Source organism: Hesperophylax consimilis, chromosome 5 (assembly GCF_061612785.1).
Source record: "Hesperophylax consimilis isolate HC1 chromosome 5, BYU_Hcon_1.0, whole genome shotgun sequence".
Lineage (NCBI taxonomy): Eukaryota > Metazoa > Arthropoda > Insecta > Trichoptera > Limnephilidae > Hesperophylax > Hesperophylax consimilis.
Window position 1 is genome coordinate 10,557,692 of NC_142840.1, and position 16,630 is coordinate 10,574,321.

General features: G+C 32.8%; 1 protein-coding gene and 1 long non-coding RNA gene across 2 annotated transcripts in view; one reads left to right on the forward strand and one right to left on the reverse strand.

Moving 5' to 3' along the window:
- The window catches only part of ome (dipeptidyl peptidase 4 omega), a 150,995-nt gene that overhangs the window by 11,873 nt on the left and 122,492 nt on the right, over positions 1 to 16,630 (forward strand). The window lies entirely within an intron of this gene.
- LOC149423516 (uncharacterized) lies at positions 650 to 2,908 on the reverse strand. The gene is made up of 4 exons (XR_016302215.1): positions 2,559 to 2,908; positions 1,618 to 1,760; positions 1,196 to 1,345; positions 650 to 1,016 (listed from the first exon to the last, which is right to left on the reverse strand). It is a non-coding gene; the product is annotated as an uncharacterized LOC149423516 (long non-coding RNA).

Genomic DNA, 16,630 nt, shown 5'->3' on the forward strand with positions numbered 1-16,630 from the left:
GACAGCTTTCTAACTTTCTGTGTTTAGTTGTGTTACCTAAACTGTATTTATGACAGCTTAACGATTCAGATATTCTAGCTAAACTAATCAGTTGAGACAGCTTTCTGTGTTTAGTTGTGTTACCTAAACTAAAAATTATATACCTAAACCATTTTGTAGTGTTTGGTTAGAAAAACATAACTGTTTAGATGTAGTAACCTTATTATTTAGTTAATATTACAAAATGGTTAGATTGATTAACTAAACTTCGGTTGGAATAGCCCTACCGATATAGGTGTTTTACCTCTCTACTGCTAGCTAGCTTTAGGTACTGTAGCTTAGCTTTTTGGTTAGATTATCTATATTAAATAGGAAGTGCAGCTTTGCAGTTTAGCTGAAAACAATACAGGGTGTAAATGTAACCACCATCAACTCGAACGATTATACCCATAATTCAGAATCATGGGTTAAATACTTTGAGTTGCAGGTAGTTTATTACAACCCTTTTGAGAGATGAAACCTAAATAAATAAATATTATGTTTTGTAAGACTAGAATGTACTTATTAAAAACCTCATTCATATAAAAGTTATTTTGTTAAGAATCGTCTCTATTGTTTCCAGCTAACAGCAAAGCCTCAAAAAAGAAAACATGTTTGATCATACACACATTTATATTATCATTTTTTATTATAATTTTTTCATAAATATAGTAAAAATTGTTTGTGTCCTGATTTGGCAAATTCTTTTCGGCGCTGCCTGTATGTGTCTAGTAATTTACCTTTAGCAGCAATTTTTTGGGTAGGCCCAAAACACACATATGGGGTGAAATACACAGCTGCGCTTTCTTTATTAAAGACTTTGGTGATTTGAAAAGCAAATTCATAAAATCTCTTGCTTGTAATGGATCTATCTGGATTACCCTGCAATTCCTTACTTATAATAGTACTGCACAGTCTGGCAGAATTTTCCAACAGACCCTTTGACTCAAACTGCATTCAAAGTTCTTGCCCTTCATTGATTGATAGGAGATAATGTCCTAGAAAACAAAATTGCATATTGATTAAATAACTAATAACCACTTCTATAATCATCATAATATCAGTCATAGGACGGCTATTCTACGCTGCCACTACTAAAATACACATATCGGAATGTATAAAACAATTAACCTAAGTTACTTAGGTATCTGAAACCTACTAAAATTATTTAACTTACATTCGAAATTTGCTCTTCAAAAGCTTCTTGCGTTATTCTTTGTGATTTGTTTATATTTTCCAACAAGGAAAAAATGTCATTTTCAACGAATTCATCGTGTTAATAATATATGGGCGTTGTTTGTTTGGAATTTGAAGGTATATCTTCAATCTGAAACAAAAAGCAGGTATGTACACAAAGGCGAAAGAAGGGGTGAAGGGGTCAAGCTTTGTTTTTATCCCTTTGGAATTGCTTGACCCCCCGGCAGTCGATTTATTCATTAATTACAGGAATTATTATTTTAAATACTATTATTTTTGTATCAAAATCGCGTCCGGTACAACTATTTCCAAATGGTTAGCCAAAAAAGGCCTAGGTATACAATATGTCATCATTACTGCTTTTTAAAAGCAGTAATGATGAATTAAAATTTAAAAACTTACACTTATGACAGGACGTGGATTAATAACATCCTTGAGCGCATTAATGTGTGCTGTAAACAGTGCCCGGTGCCCTTCAGTCGGAATCAATTCTTTAATATCATCTTCAGATATTATCAGGAGTGTTTTTGAGTCTATGGCTTGTTCTGAAATAAAGAAAAAAACGACGAGAAAATACAAAATTTTCAAATAAGAAAATAAAAAATTATTTTTCAAAGGAATGAAAATTATTTATTAAAAAAATGTATATTTATACAACAGCAGATACCGAACACCCTGTATCATGAATCAAGCGGAGATAAAATAGTTTTAATAATGAAATTATTTAATTTATATGAAAAATTCAAATGTAAACATAAACAATGGGTACACCCTGTATTTAAAAAAACATATCCCTCTCAAAAAAAATCAATAGAATTCAATGTTCAAAATGATATGTCCGAATTAATAATTGCAATACACATTTATTAAAATTAAACATAACCTGCTATGATTGACCATCCATCGGTACGATTTAAAAGCTAGTTTGGTTGGTTCTAGTTTCTGGCTAGGGTAAAACTGTAACTTAGAAAATACTGCAGTTTCAAGCAACATTCGTTCAATACAAAATAATACTGGTAGAAACGAACAAAGAAATAAAGGCGCCCTTGAGGTGATTTTGCACAAAAACAGCGCTATACAAGTCATCCAATTATTATTTTTTTTTATATACCACTCTCTGTAACCTGTGTCATGACTCCTGACATAATCTGGTTGTAGCGTCCACACGCACTCTTCAAACTAGGTACATAATAAATACAAATCTACTAAATCTATTGCGTACTTGAGTCGTGAATAATGAAGGTGCCAGTTTCTAAATCAAAAAGAATGGATATTATCGTAAAATATATCATAGTTCCATGATCTAAATTCTAGATCAATAAAAAAATGAACAAAAAACTCACCTTTAAATGTTTCTATGTAAGCTTCCAGATTCCAAGAAATTAAATAATCCTCCACGGTGTTGTTTGCCATTATCACTAGCAACAAACGTCAATTCAAGTATGGTGCGAACTGACAACTGCGTCGTAAATAAACAACTCGTCATCGCGGACCGCTAGCGACAACGATAAGATCTACCAAAGTTCGGAAAATTTAACTAAAGTTTTGTTGCATTAGCTCAAGTTTGTGCAAAGCAACTAATTGTTATGTAAAAATACCAAATTTAGATATTCCAACCTAAGTTTGGCTATAAGAACACAACATTTAACCAAACTAGATGTTTAGTTAAATTTAGCTAAATACTTTGGGAAGTAACACATAAACTTGAGTTACTAAAGTGAAATAGGTTTAGTAAATTACTTTAGCTTAATTAACCAAACCGATTATTTTGTTTAGGTAAGTAAGCCTTTTGTATGCTATTATTAAAGTTTGGTTGTAATAGCTCAAGCACATTTTACTAAACAACGACGGTATCTGCACATAAAGTAGTTTGGTACTAGTAGCTCAAGTTTAGGCGATGGTTACACAACTTCAATTAGCTTAACACTTTAGCTAACTCATTTTTTTTCAGTGCTGGCGACTGGTGTCATCAGGAATTTAAACCTTATCGCCATCTACATGAGGAGTGTTATTCTTAGCGGCCCGATTCCAACTTTTACACGACGTAGTGCATTGCCTTAGTTGTCAAGAAAGTAACGAAGTTGATGAATTGATTTGTTTCTTTGGCTTTTTTCTAGCAAGCTTAGTATTTTAGTTTTAGTAAATTAGAAAATGGTATTCATAAGAAATTGCATCGTAGCTGAGTAGTAATAATATTCTAGTCGTGCGTATTATTATACTCAAGATATGTTTTCTATGCGACAAACAACAATAACGATTGAAATTGCTTTAATCCATGTTAATGAATCATAACATGAATGACTCTAAAACTAAACTAACATTATCTAAATTCAGATGATGTATACGGTGTCTGGAAGCTCGTAGAGAACCCAAAATGTATATTTTTTCAACTGAACATTTCAATTATTTAAACAAAGCAGCAGTTAAAGAAAAAATGGAATCGGATCTATGCTTTGGCGCATTTAAAAATACATTAAACAGCTGATATTAACAGCAAATAACCCGTTTTTTTTTTTAATTTGACCTTATAAAATCCAACTTCCAAAATCGAATCTAGTTCCCCGGATGAATTACAAATTTCAGAACACACCGTGTGAGTAGTTGTGCCCACTGAAAATATAAACCGCTAGAAGTGTAGTAAGAGCGTTTCTGATGTTTCGAAAGTAAGGGAAATTTTTCCGTATTTCCGGTGAAAATTATCAAACTCTTGTGTATCGTACTTCTTTCTTAAAAGATAATAAATTTAATGGATCCGTCTGGGACCTAGGAGTCAAAAGGTATTATGCAACTTGTCGACAACAGTGTCTTTTAAAATGGTCTAAAGATGTCAATACATGACCAACCATCTAAGCGCTCTTCTCTTACTTTTGTTCACTACGCTTTCTTTCAGCCTTGCATTTTTACTGGCATCCGCTAACATGCTTTTACCACACATTCGCCTTAGGGATGTCATTTCTACGGCATTCATCTACTCATTACTCTGCACGTTACTCCCGAAGTTGAAAAACAGAAACAAAAAAGTATAGACCCCGTTTTTCGTATTTTTGGGCCATACAACGACGTTACGATATGTAAATACAAATTATAATTTAGGTTGTGATTATTTCTGTAACTCCGATCCAATGAACTTGGATTTGTTTTTAATTTTAGTGTCATTTAAAGAAATTGGATTTGATTGTGGGAACAATTCAAACAAGCGATACAGTAGGTACTTACCAAATTGGTTTTATGTTAATTAATATGTGATTATTAAAAAAAAATAGAAATTCGTATTTCTTTTGTTAAAATTATTGACAGTAAACAAAAGATACATTTCTGATCATCTTTAAAATGGACAATTTTGTTTATGAAAGGTAATAATCCTGAGGCAAATGTATTTTTTTTAATTACTTTCAGTTTCTCAAATTCTACAATTGTTCAAGGGTCTTGCGAGATTATTGCAAATTCTTTACCAGATCACGGATGGGATTATATGTTATACTGTACAGATTAAATTAATTAATCACTGTAATTTTAAAACATAAAAAATATATACCACTAATGTGTGCGAAACATGTTGGAATCGCTGTGAGAAATTCACTAAAGGGTGTCATCATGCATTACTGTATTTGAAGACAAACGAGCAAATTTTGCAACATCTGCTCAATTTCGCACATGTGCAATTCGTAACACAAACAATTCGTAGCGTGTGACATTTAACTACGTATTTAACAATCTCTCACGTACTCACGTATTTTCTGAGCCCATAAAAGTTGAATTTAAATGGTGTTCCAGGTGCCCTAAACAATAAAATAAATTAACATTTATTGAAATTGGAAAGTATTATGCCTTCATAAAATTTCAATCAAATTTTTACCTTACAGCTTTTAAACTGCATGTTTTTTTGTAATTTTACATAACCTAGATTTAAATTAATATTTAGTACGTATTCGATTTAATATTATTTTCAGACTAATAATAATAACAAGAAAGTAGGTACACTAATTACTGTTTATTGTCGCACTGACTGTATATGTTAGTTGAAGGGAGGTTACAGGTAAAAAGACAGAATAAGAAAGCAGACATACCCATATATACCTCGTCATGATCTTGCTATCTCTTTCGTACACGAATGTCTTTTTTATACGTTTAGACCACAGACATTTAATAGACGAGAAGATAATGGCGAGGGGTAAAATCAACTGTTGAAGAACGAAGGGAGTGAAGCTGACTGTGATTCGTCAATAAATCAATCTGACAGTAAATAGGCATCTCGCATTATAATATCACCATTCACTTCTTAAAAGTAAAATCTGCTTTTGAATGAATAGACATTTTTACATGGGAGCGCAAATTACTCGCCACGTTATGAACAAATTTGCGAAGTCCAAATTCGGCAAAAAAATTCGGTTCTATTTTCAGAGTCGAATATTTCGTTTAAGTATTTAGTTAAGACACTTTTATAAATGTTCATAATTTACTTCCCAGCAACCAACCAGCTTTGTGTTTCGCGTCCAGACGTTTCTCGATGTGATAGTAACAACTGATTCATATTATACGATGTGAATATGCTTAAAATAAAGTAAAATAATGCTTATATATGGAATGTAATACGACAATTGGGTTTATTCTCTTTTTCACATCTATTTTTACAAGTTTTCACAGTACAAGTCAACATTTTGCCGTGTTATTTCGTAAAATGAACCGATGATGCCTCGACCATAGTTCGCACAAGAATGATGACGTCACGTTTTCAAATTTCACTTGAGGCCATACGCGAGCACAGCCGGCTCCAATGGAACCGGTATGGGGAGTGGGGATAATACGCTTTTAATCACTTGGGGCAGGTCTACTAATATTCATATGTCTATGGTTTAGACCAAAATTCATTCATTACAGAAAGTATCTAACACTCCGGAAGAAATTATGTCTAATCTTTCGACAGTTTCATTGCTTCATAGCTCGTAATGGAAATAAAGTTGCGTGCTGAAAATAACCTGCTATTACGTTGACCTAGATTTATTACAGGTGGAAAAGACATGTGCAAATTTCATTTCAACTTAACCTTTGTGAGTTTTTCTCGATAAAAACAGATTTCTAGCTGTGTAATGGCGATTTTTGTATGCATGTGGGAATATTTACTCAAAGGAATATTGCATGGCAAAGCGGATGAAAAAATATATTCAATTCACACGAACTTTTTTCATGGACGCTTTTGACCTCTATTGCAAACGGCAATCCATAAAAAAATCCAAGCATCATAAAATATTATCTCATTTGACAGATTGTTCCAAATGGCGTGCCTACTGTAGTTTGTCTATCATATTTAATTTAAACGCTGAAAAATTGCATCAAATATATTTCACATAACCTCGTCCTGGAACAATGACCTTCGTGGCAGAGTGTTTAAGATCCTCGGCTACGAATCCAGAGGTCGCGGGATTTAATAAATATTAGTACATCAATAAAACTGTTATTTCAAATTTTCAATAAATTAATAACAAATAATGGCTCCAGTTTGGCAGACGCACTCAATATCCCTCTGGTAACACTACCAGTTAGAATAGAAGAGTTTCTTGAAATTAATTTAGCCGTGTTTACTGACCAAATCTGAATTGCCAGAATTTCCCAACCTTCCCCTCCTCTACCCAATTCATTTAGCCCCACAACATTCCCCAATCGGGGATGCCATTGTTCTACTGGCTCTGCAGTTGGAGTCTTGTGCGGTATTCACGTAAAAGAAGACAACGTACATGTATTTTAGTGATTTATTTTTGGGGTTATTGCGCTACTTTCTACGTTTTGGACAACATTACAGTGTCTATCATCAGGGCAGATGGGTCATAATGCTCGGAGAAAACTAACTGATATAAAATATTTCTGATTTGAATCTTTATTCGTAAACCGGTTGTTTCCGAATAAACTTTTACTAAAACACGATTATGTTATTGTGATGTCGGAACATATGCTCATAAAAACTCTAATATATTATCAGCACAAATGCTGGTGCATGAACACGTGTTCCGATATATTACAAATTACTCATTTTTATCTCTGTGGACACGGTAATGTTGTAAAAGAAGGTATAATACTTCAAAAATAATCACTATAATACTTTAAATTTTTTTTTATTTTTTTTCAAAATTCCAATGTTTTAAAATAAATATTCTTCTATGGAAAAATATTTTTGAATGGAAAAGTAAACATTGGAATTTCGAATAAAGTTATTTATCTTTTTTACTCCTACCATCATGTAGAATCACCTCCCTAAGATAGTGCAATTTACCACCGGATACCTGTATGTTTTACCTTAATTGATTTTTTAATGTCCCCAAATTACAATTTTTTTCATGCTGTTTCAGATTAGGTTAAATAACGAAAACATTTCAAAGAATTTGACTTTTTTATTTTATGAAACCATTTACGATTTAAGAGTACCATCTCGAGTCGAGAAATGATACGTTGTATTAACTCCTCTGTCTTCATAATAATAAATAATAACACTATAATCTTTTCACCGCAACTCAAACCACAAATAGATTAAATGAGACCGCTAGTAGGTACTGCCTTTAGAGAGGCTCTAAACGTAATGTGTAAATTATATCGCAATGATTTCGCAGATTTTCATCAGAACTTTATGGTATTTATGTGAGTTAGCTGTAAACGAAAGATCACGATGTAAACATATAGAATCAACCTAAAATTACCATTTGCATTTGTTGAAATTGAAGACCTTTTTCACGAACAGAAAATCTACAAAAACTCTTTTTTCTTAGCAGTTTTATGTGAATAATCTCTCGGTGTCAACATTTTATGATAATCTTTAAATGCTCACACTTTAAATGACTTTCTTTAGAAAGTCATTATTTGGAGTGAAAAATGAAAATAAAATATTGGTCTCCGGTGACTTTTTCGATGTTTGATGTTTTGATGTTGCCATCAACTAATTTTCGGTGTCGAAGAGACGTATTGAAGATAGTTCCTGAGAGCACTTTCTATTTAAATGCCAGTATAACAGACCTTTACATCATCGTAGAGGAATTTTAATCAAATCTACAATTTTAGTTAATGATAATTCGTTCATAATAATGGTATGGTGTTCCCAAAGCACACAATAATCAGCACAATTTTCATTTCTACAATCTACTAAAAATAATTGTCTTACAAAAATAATACTCTTCAATAAATTAATTAATTTATTTATTTATTGAACGGCCGTAGCAATTTTCAGACATAATACAGTTAAAATAACGCAGAATTAACAGATTAAAAAAATACAAACACCTTTATTCTTTTTCGAAATATATCACGATTGACGCATAAACCCGATTAACAAAAAATAGATTTTTATTGATAGTCGGATAGAGAAATGTTGTATTTTTAAACCATTTACGAAAATTTCGTAATATGGTTTTTCAGACTGTATGTTCTCTTTCAATAGAATTGCATAATTTTTATAATGCGTATAAATGAGAGTCTCGGTGTTATTATTTTGATTAATCTTTATAACCAATTCGTGTACATTATGAATACCAAAAAATATGCTTTAGATAAATTGAAGGTTTTCCTATCGCTTCGCTTGAGTGGGATACAAATAAAAAAATAAATTACTCAATAAAAAATATAAATGCAAACTACTAAAAAATATTTTTTTTTCAATAGAAATGTATGAACGCATAAAGGAAACACATTTAAAAAATACAGTATTATAGTTAAGATTATCTGTGAGAGTTTCACTTGATTAACATTTTTCCTTTCTTATAAAATTATTTACCAAATAAATAAAAACCAATTTTTTACTTGAAATCGAACGTTTCTAGACTCCGTTTGTCAAGCGATTTTAATGCCTATTACCTACTATATAAGGTATACCAATAATATATACATTTTTGGCTTGTAGCTTCCTCTTATGCCGAGAGCGATGAAATTTTGCAAGCTTGACCTTCAAACAGGAAAAGGGTCACTGTCAACGTGATATAACGAAAACCAACCTATCCCCTTTTTCCACCCCCTTAAAACAGAAGTTTTATACTTCTTGATGACATTTTGCACACTTGGCGTTCAAAACAAATCGAAAATAACGGTCTACATCTAAGTGTAAAGCAATCCCGGGGAGTTCAGCCTGTGCCATTCACTCAGTTTTTGTCTATACTTAACCGACTTGTGGGACGAGGTTCTAAGTCGTATCGATCTTGGAGGAAATTTCCTTCATGGTTTCGATATTGTTTTCTATATATTTTAATTATTGCTATTCAAAAGACGTCCTTCACTCGGTTTGTAAGACGTTACGTTGGTCGTTAGATTTACTTTAGTGACCTGTTACACTCTTCTAGACGCATCACGGAATAAAATGATGAAATAATTTTATCATAGTAGTTCAAGCACGATGTTATTTCACTTACATAAGCGCGCATTGTCGCCATACAAAAAGTGAGAGTGGATTCGCATTACAATATGCGTGCTTACTGGTGCCTACACTGAATACTGCCTACAGAAATATGTGTATAATTATGTGAAGCTTCCAACCCACATGACATATATTTTTATACTTCCTTTTGTTTTCTATACATAAAACGCGAAAACCGGCACAAATAGAACATGTTATTACAGAATAGAGAAAAAAAGCATGTTGTTAGTACAAAACTAAATAAGAACCAAATACGTATTACGGGTTTAAAATATATACATATAAAATATAACATATAAGGTTAGATTAAATTATTTTTTCAATGTTTTGTTTAATGATTTTTAATATCTTGTTTTTTATCATTGTTCTGTTTTATCATGTTCTCTTTTGTCATTATTATTCTTTTTCATGTTCAGTTTAATGATTTTTAGTATCTTGTGTTTTATCACGTTCTGTTTTATAACAATTTTCTTTTCCGTGTTTTCAATGTTCAATACTGTTTTATCATGTTCTATTTTATCAATATCTGTTTTATAGTGTTATGTTTTTGTCAAGTTCTGTTTAATCATTGTTCTGTTTTATCGTTGTTCTATTTTATCTTGTTCGGTTTTATAATGATTTGTTATATCACCTCTGTTTTTGTCGTGTTATCAATGTTCAACACTGTACTGTGTTATTATTGTTCTGTTTCTTCATATTCTGTTTTATAATGCTCTATTTTATCATGATCTGCTTTATAATGTTGTTTTTAACAAATTCAGTTTAATAATTGTTTTGTTTTATCGCTGCTCTGTTTTATCATGTTCTGTTTTATAATGCTCTGTTTTATCACGTTCTTTTTATTTTCCCGTAATATCAACGTTCAACACTATTTTCTATTTTACAAATGTTCTGTTTCTTCATGTTCTGTTTTAACGTGGTATCTTTATGATGGTCTGTTTTGTGGTTTTATCCCGGAACCATAATTACGTAGTGCGCTACCTACAGCAGGTGTACTATTATGTGTTGCTTCCAACCCACACAAAATAAAATATAGGCATAGGTACATGGTGTTTTGCGTACGTAATATGTCACCATACGCAGTAAGTTAAGACGTGATCTGTGCATGCAAACGGCCCCATGTCTGAAGACCAATAATAGTATGTCTAGCCTAGTCACCTATAACCTTAAAAACAGCTGCTTCAATAGACCGATGTCACATATTATAATTTGTTAATTATTAGTGTGAATAGCAGGTTCAGGGGGTACCACTGTAGCACTGTGAAATCGATAACTTTATAATATCGGATCGATAGGCATAACTGCAGACGATTTTATACCAATCTCCAGAGCACGGTCGCGTTGTTGATAACCAGACCGATATTAATGATGCAATAAATTATAAATTGACAAACACTGACAAATCTTGCCAGTTATTTAATTTTCTATGATCTGAAATTCCTAAACGTTAGACGGCTACGTAAAAGTTAAAAATACAAATAAATTGACAATGAGGATTCAAATACACTAAACAGGTAGTTGAATGGTTCACAATTTTTTTAGTCATACTAATAATAACAAACAAATTTTGTTTCTCCCAGCCGGAACGGAGTCGATTGATCATGTCTTATATGAATTAATTAAGTCAATGATTCGTGTATATGATTTCTTTCACTTCTAAGAGCTTAGTTAGTTCAACTCAATTCAGTAATAAGCCAGTTATTTTGCATAATGAACGACATTATTCAAAGAGTTGAGCATATTGATAGCTTATCCGACACCTTGTCGGCCGCGCTAAAAGCAGCGACTTTTGTCTCCGGATTGTCGGAGTCATATTCTGACCGTGCTCGCATATATCACTACCCGATCGTATGTGACGAATTTTGTCAATATCGTATTGACGTAGGGCTTTATCGATCCCCCGTGCTGGACCTCCAAATATAGTTTTGTAGCGATGAGCATATATAATGTATAATGGAGACGCTCATTCAATAAAACAAATTTTACATTTGTATTTAGACATTGAAGTCGTTGTCTTATTGTTTATCACAAGACAAAAAGAAAAATTGATTATTAATTGTCATCCAGTGGAAGACCAACATTCAGAATCGAAGTCAACATCGCTTGAAAAGTTCTGATTATACGTTTAGTTGTCAGATTTGTACAATCCTGTATTTTCAAGTCTTCGTTTTTTCCCCATTTTCTACCTGGAAAATCCATTACGAATCATATTTATAAAATTAATTATACAGTACAGTTCAGTTAACCACTCGAGCAATTTGTGTCATATATTTACGTTTATCATATTATTTAATTAATACAATTCCTCAAAATATTAATATGGAATCATATGAAACTGCTTACTGTGGTTTAAAGCCAATTAATCGACCTAGATTTCATTATTTATTTAACTATCCGTTTCCTGCCTTATTTATATTTTATAATTTATAATATTTATAATTTATATTCTTATCTTTGTAATATGAACTCTAAAGACTATAATATAGATAGTAAAAATAATTTAAAAGTAGAATATAAATATATTAAATACTAATTAATTGCACATGATTGTAGTGAAATTATTTATAGATGAACTTCACGGTACGTACCTACCTTTATTAAAAGTTAATTTCCATGAAGACACGAATTCAAGCTCAGAGCCTGGATATTCAACCAATTTGGATCTAATTTGATAAACTTAAATTTGCATATTTAATATAGTTTTTGGAAAGGATCTAAAAATGGCTAATTCAACCACTGACACCGATTTGAAAACCGGTAATCTGTTTATATGGTTAGAATTTACTTTCTTTCTTATCAGAGGATTGTCATTCAGTGGTATCCAAGATAAACCCAGAAACAGCAAGGACAAGTATCACAATTTCCGTAATAATGGGTTTCCAATACACCATTCTTCCAAGAAATTTCGAAAAGAGAGACAATTATACAATACATCGTTATTCCAATACATATCGAAAATAGATACAATTATACAATACATCATTATTCCAATACATTTCGAAAAGAGAGAGAATAATACAATACACCATTCTCCCAATACATTTCGAAAAGAGAGACAGTTATATAATACACCATTCTTCCAATACATTTCGAAAAGAGAGACAATTATATAGTACATCATACTTCCAACACATTTCGACTAAGAGAAACCTTTTACTCAATCATGCAACTAATTCCACTTTATACATCCATGTTTATAACCAAATGCCATCTACATTTTGAACACCAAACAAGCCCAGGAAATCACTGGTTAAATTAAGCCATGTACGTTTCTGTATAGTTCATTCTCGATTTGGGAGGCGGGTACGGGTACTGCCGCCCTGGAAATCCAGGGATAACCGGCATTTCTACCATAGGTCACCCCAAGTGTTTCGCTGCGTTTGGTGACTTAGCAGGGGTTCCCGAGTTAATGGGGTGAGGTTTATCTAAGTGTTGGCGACGGCTGCGTTTGCCCATCCACTGCGTAGTGGGCCGGGAGAGCTGGTTGAGGGAGATCTTTTGACCTTTCCAGCCGGACTCTTTCGTCCCATCGCCTTGCATCGCAGTGGGAGGTATGGACTCATACGTCCGTCACTCTTGAACACACTGACCCTCAGATTCCTACCCATCCCTCATACATGTTTCCATCCTTTCCCTAAAAAGACCCTCCACACAGCACCCCTAAAGACAACTTAGGCCCTGAGGGAAATTATATCCTTCAGAGCCTTTTGTGTGGTGCTAGTGTGAAAAAAAGTGTTATTATGTTTTTAATTTCTGTAAGCATCTGCGTTTTCTCCTAAAACAAAAAAATCTTTTTTTACAATCTTGAGTAGGCTTTTGTCTATTCATAATAATCATCGATGTATAATAACTAACTTGGTCGGTGGTAATAATAATTATTAATGTTAGGAGAAAAACACATGTTTGTGACGTTCTGTCTCACCTGCAGTAAGTACTGTATTACATCACAGTAGACAGCTATGAACAATGAACTTATCAACACTTTTGTGTTTTATTGTGTAATGTAGTTAACGTTATGCAAATAAACATTAAAGCACTTTTTATGTGACACCTCACTTGTGAGTAACATAAAAAAGTAACCTCGTGCTGTAAGGGGAACTGACTGACTGAACTGACAAGGGAACTATATCACCACCTGGTTGGGCAGCGTTGAGAGGCAGGTTAAGGTAAAGGCTGTAGGAAGGGATTTGTTACTGCGGGTCTTGAATAGACCCGGATTATACGAAGTAGAAAATACAGATTCAGGTAGGTCGTTCTATAGACGAGCCGGCTTGCACAAAAACTCTATCAAAACCTTGTTCCTGTCTTGCTATGACTTTAGCTATTTTTTTAAATTATCCTATAATGCAACATTTATCCTTGTATAGACTTCTTGAAATATGCAATGTGTTGCAATTGAACCACTATAGAGATAACACAATAGAAGTGTGTTGTGATTGTATCCGTGAGCCAGCAGTAAGCTCAATTTTTGCCTACATCTTTGTAAATTATAATCATAATATATCATAAATTTTAAAATATCAAACTTCTTTCTTGAACTGTGATTTCTTGTGTAAATTGGCGACATAAGTATTCTTTCACATTCTATTTTTAGGTATAATCTCTTCAGTGCAACAGACATAGACCATAGGCAGTTAATAACAAATTACCAAAATTATGTAATAAAACAAAGGCACTTGTGAGGTCACAAATTTATTTTTATTCACATAAGAAACCATTAATATTTATTATAACACAGATAAAGACATTATTACGTATTTTACGGACGTTTCGGAACCGGTAAAACTTACTTTCCCGCACTCCGCATGAATTAAAATCAGTTTGTTTATTCGTAGGTCAGTGACTGGAGAATTGAGTGAAAGCAACCCGAAGCAATCGAGGCACTCTCGCTAGCAAAAAGCTAACACGCTCAGTGCCTCTGGTCTTGGTCGTTTTACGCGACCAATTAATGCGGTTAATTGCGGGTGGACGCTTAACGCTTTAGCCTCAAGGGGTTTTGGTGGGTTTGATTTTCTTCTTGTGAGAAACTGGTAAACTGACGAATGATTTGCGCATTAGTCTTAGATATCATTACATTTATTAGTTCAACTTTCAGTATTAGGTCTTTATCTTTAGAAAAGGAAGTAAGTACCTACCTACTAGTATTAAAATCAGTAGGCATGGTATTGAAACACCTGTGTTTAGGTCAATTTATAATGACAGCTGCTGTTTTACTATCAAGCTTACCCAACATATTGAAAAGTAACTATTTATGTCTACTATTTTGTTATTTATATAGATTTTTAAATCATATCATATCAGATATGGGTCATGATGGAATGACTTTAAACCTAAAAAAAATGCTAACCCGAAAAAATCGGAGAAATTTTTTTCCATGTGTATATGTACATATTTAATTGCTCCGAAGCTCACTGAATATACGAGTAGTTGTTTTCTTTGTAAGATTATCCTTATTTTGCAAAATCATTAGTCTGGGATCTTCCCACCGAACCACGGAAGTTGCCTTTTCATGCTGATAACATTAGGTTGACATTTTGTAGTTATTACTGAAATCTTCATAAAACATCCGGAAATACTTTAATTTCATATTTTTTTCCGGATAAATTGTGTTATATCCCAACCTGCCGGTGTTAAAACTATAACTCCTAAAAACTGGTCCGCATAAATCTCGCTTAGAATCCTAGTCAATTAAGGTCGACGACATTTTATAAAATGTTTGCAAATAACATTTGAAAATATTTGTAGTGGTCGAGTAGTAGATACTCTCAATGACGCTTCACTTTTATAGAGATTCTCTATTTTTGAAGTCCGTTATGTGAACTCAATAGTTAAAAAAGTAACATCTTGTATTATTTTTTTACTTTGAAATCTACACACATCTAGAATGTCTAGATAAAACTGGGTCAAAACAAGGCCAGACGAAATGAAAATGATGTTGCTATAAAAATGACACAAATCTGTGGTTTGAATTTGCATGAATCGTGCAGTGCACCTACATTTGAAAAGAGCATGTTTCATTGTGTAAACATGCCAGTTATAAAATTAATACGTTAGAAACATCACTACCCGACTAAATCTTGGTATGGTACCTAATATATCTTACCGTGGGAACTGGCCTTTCTATATTATAACATTACAATTTTATTTGAGGGTTACATTGTGCTATTCGATACACTGTTGCTTCCCAATCAGATCCAAGAGTGGAATGAACTTTTCAAATATCAGCATTTGTTGAATATTATTACTTACAACAACAGCGTGTCTAAATTTTATGAAAGATAAGATCATATTTAACGTAGATAGGTTATGTGGGGAATATCTTTTGTAATATGGAATATCCTTTTATGTCTTATTTGTGACAACACATTACACTTGATTTTTTCAAATAAAGACGATTGAATCAATAAATTACTTGTTATTTGTTGTATTATAAAGTAAAATAAATACTAACTCATTTTTATTTGGTCGAACCAAATTTAAATTACGACTTGGACTAGATAAAATAGTCAAATAATTGTCTTGAATCAACAATAATCTATGGCAGGGGCTAAACAATCTATTGACACAAATGAAGGTACTAATTTGAAAATCATACAACTATCCAAAAAACTGTAAATGAATTTGACCTACACAGTCCTCTCAAAAACATTTCATACAGTCTACACTCTACAGTATAGATACGTTATTGAAAAACAAAATAAGGATACGGTACAGGTACAGATACTACTTATACAGGTACAGATACTAGTTATCTCCACAAACGGGTTAAAACTGGTAAGGTTTTAGATTCTCACGGCCAAAAGCATTTTTGTTGTTTGTTTTTGGGGTGTTATGCCGTGTTGCGCTAACTCCTTCTTTAGCCGACGTTTCGGACAGCGTTGCAGTGTCCATCATCAAGGCACATCTTCGGATCTACCGGATCTGCCCTGATGATGGACACTGCAACGCTGTCCGAAACGTCGGCTAAAGAAGGAGTTAGCGCAACACGGCATAACACCCCAAAAACAAACAACAAAAAAGGGTTAAAAC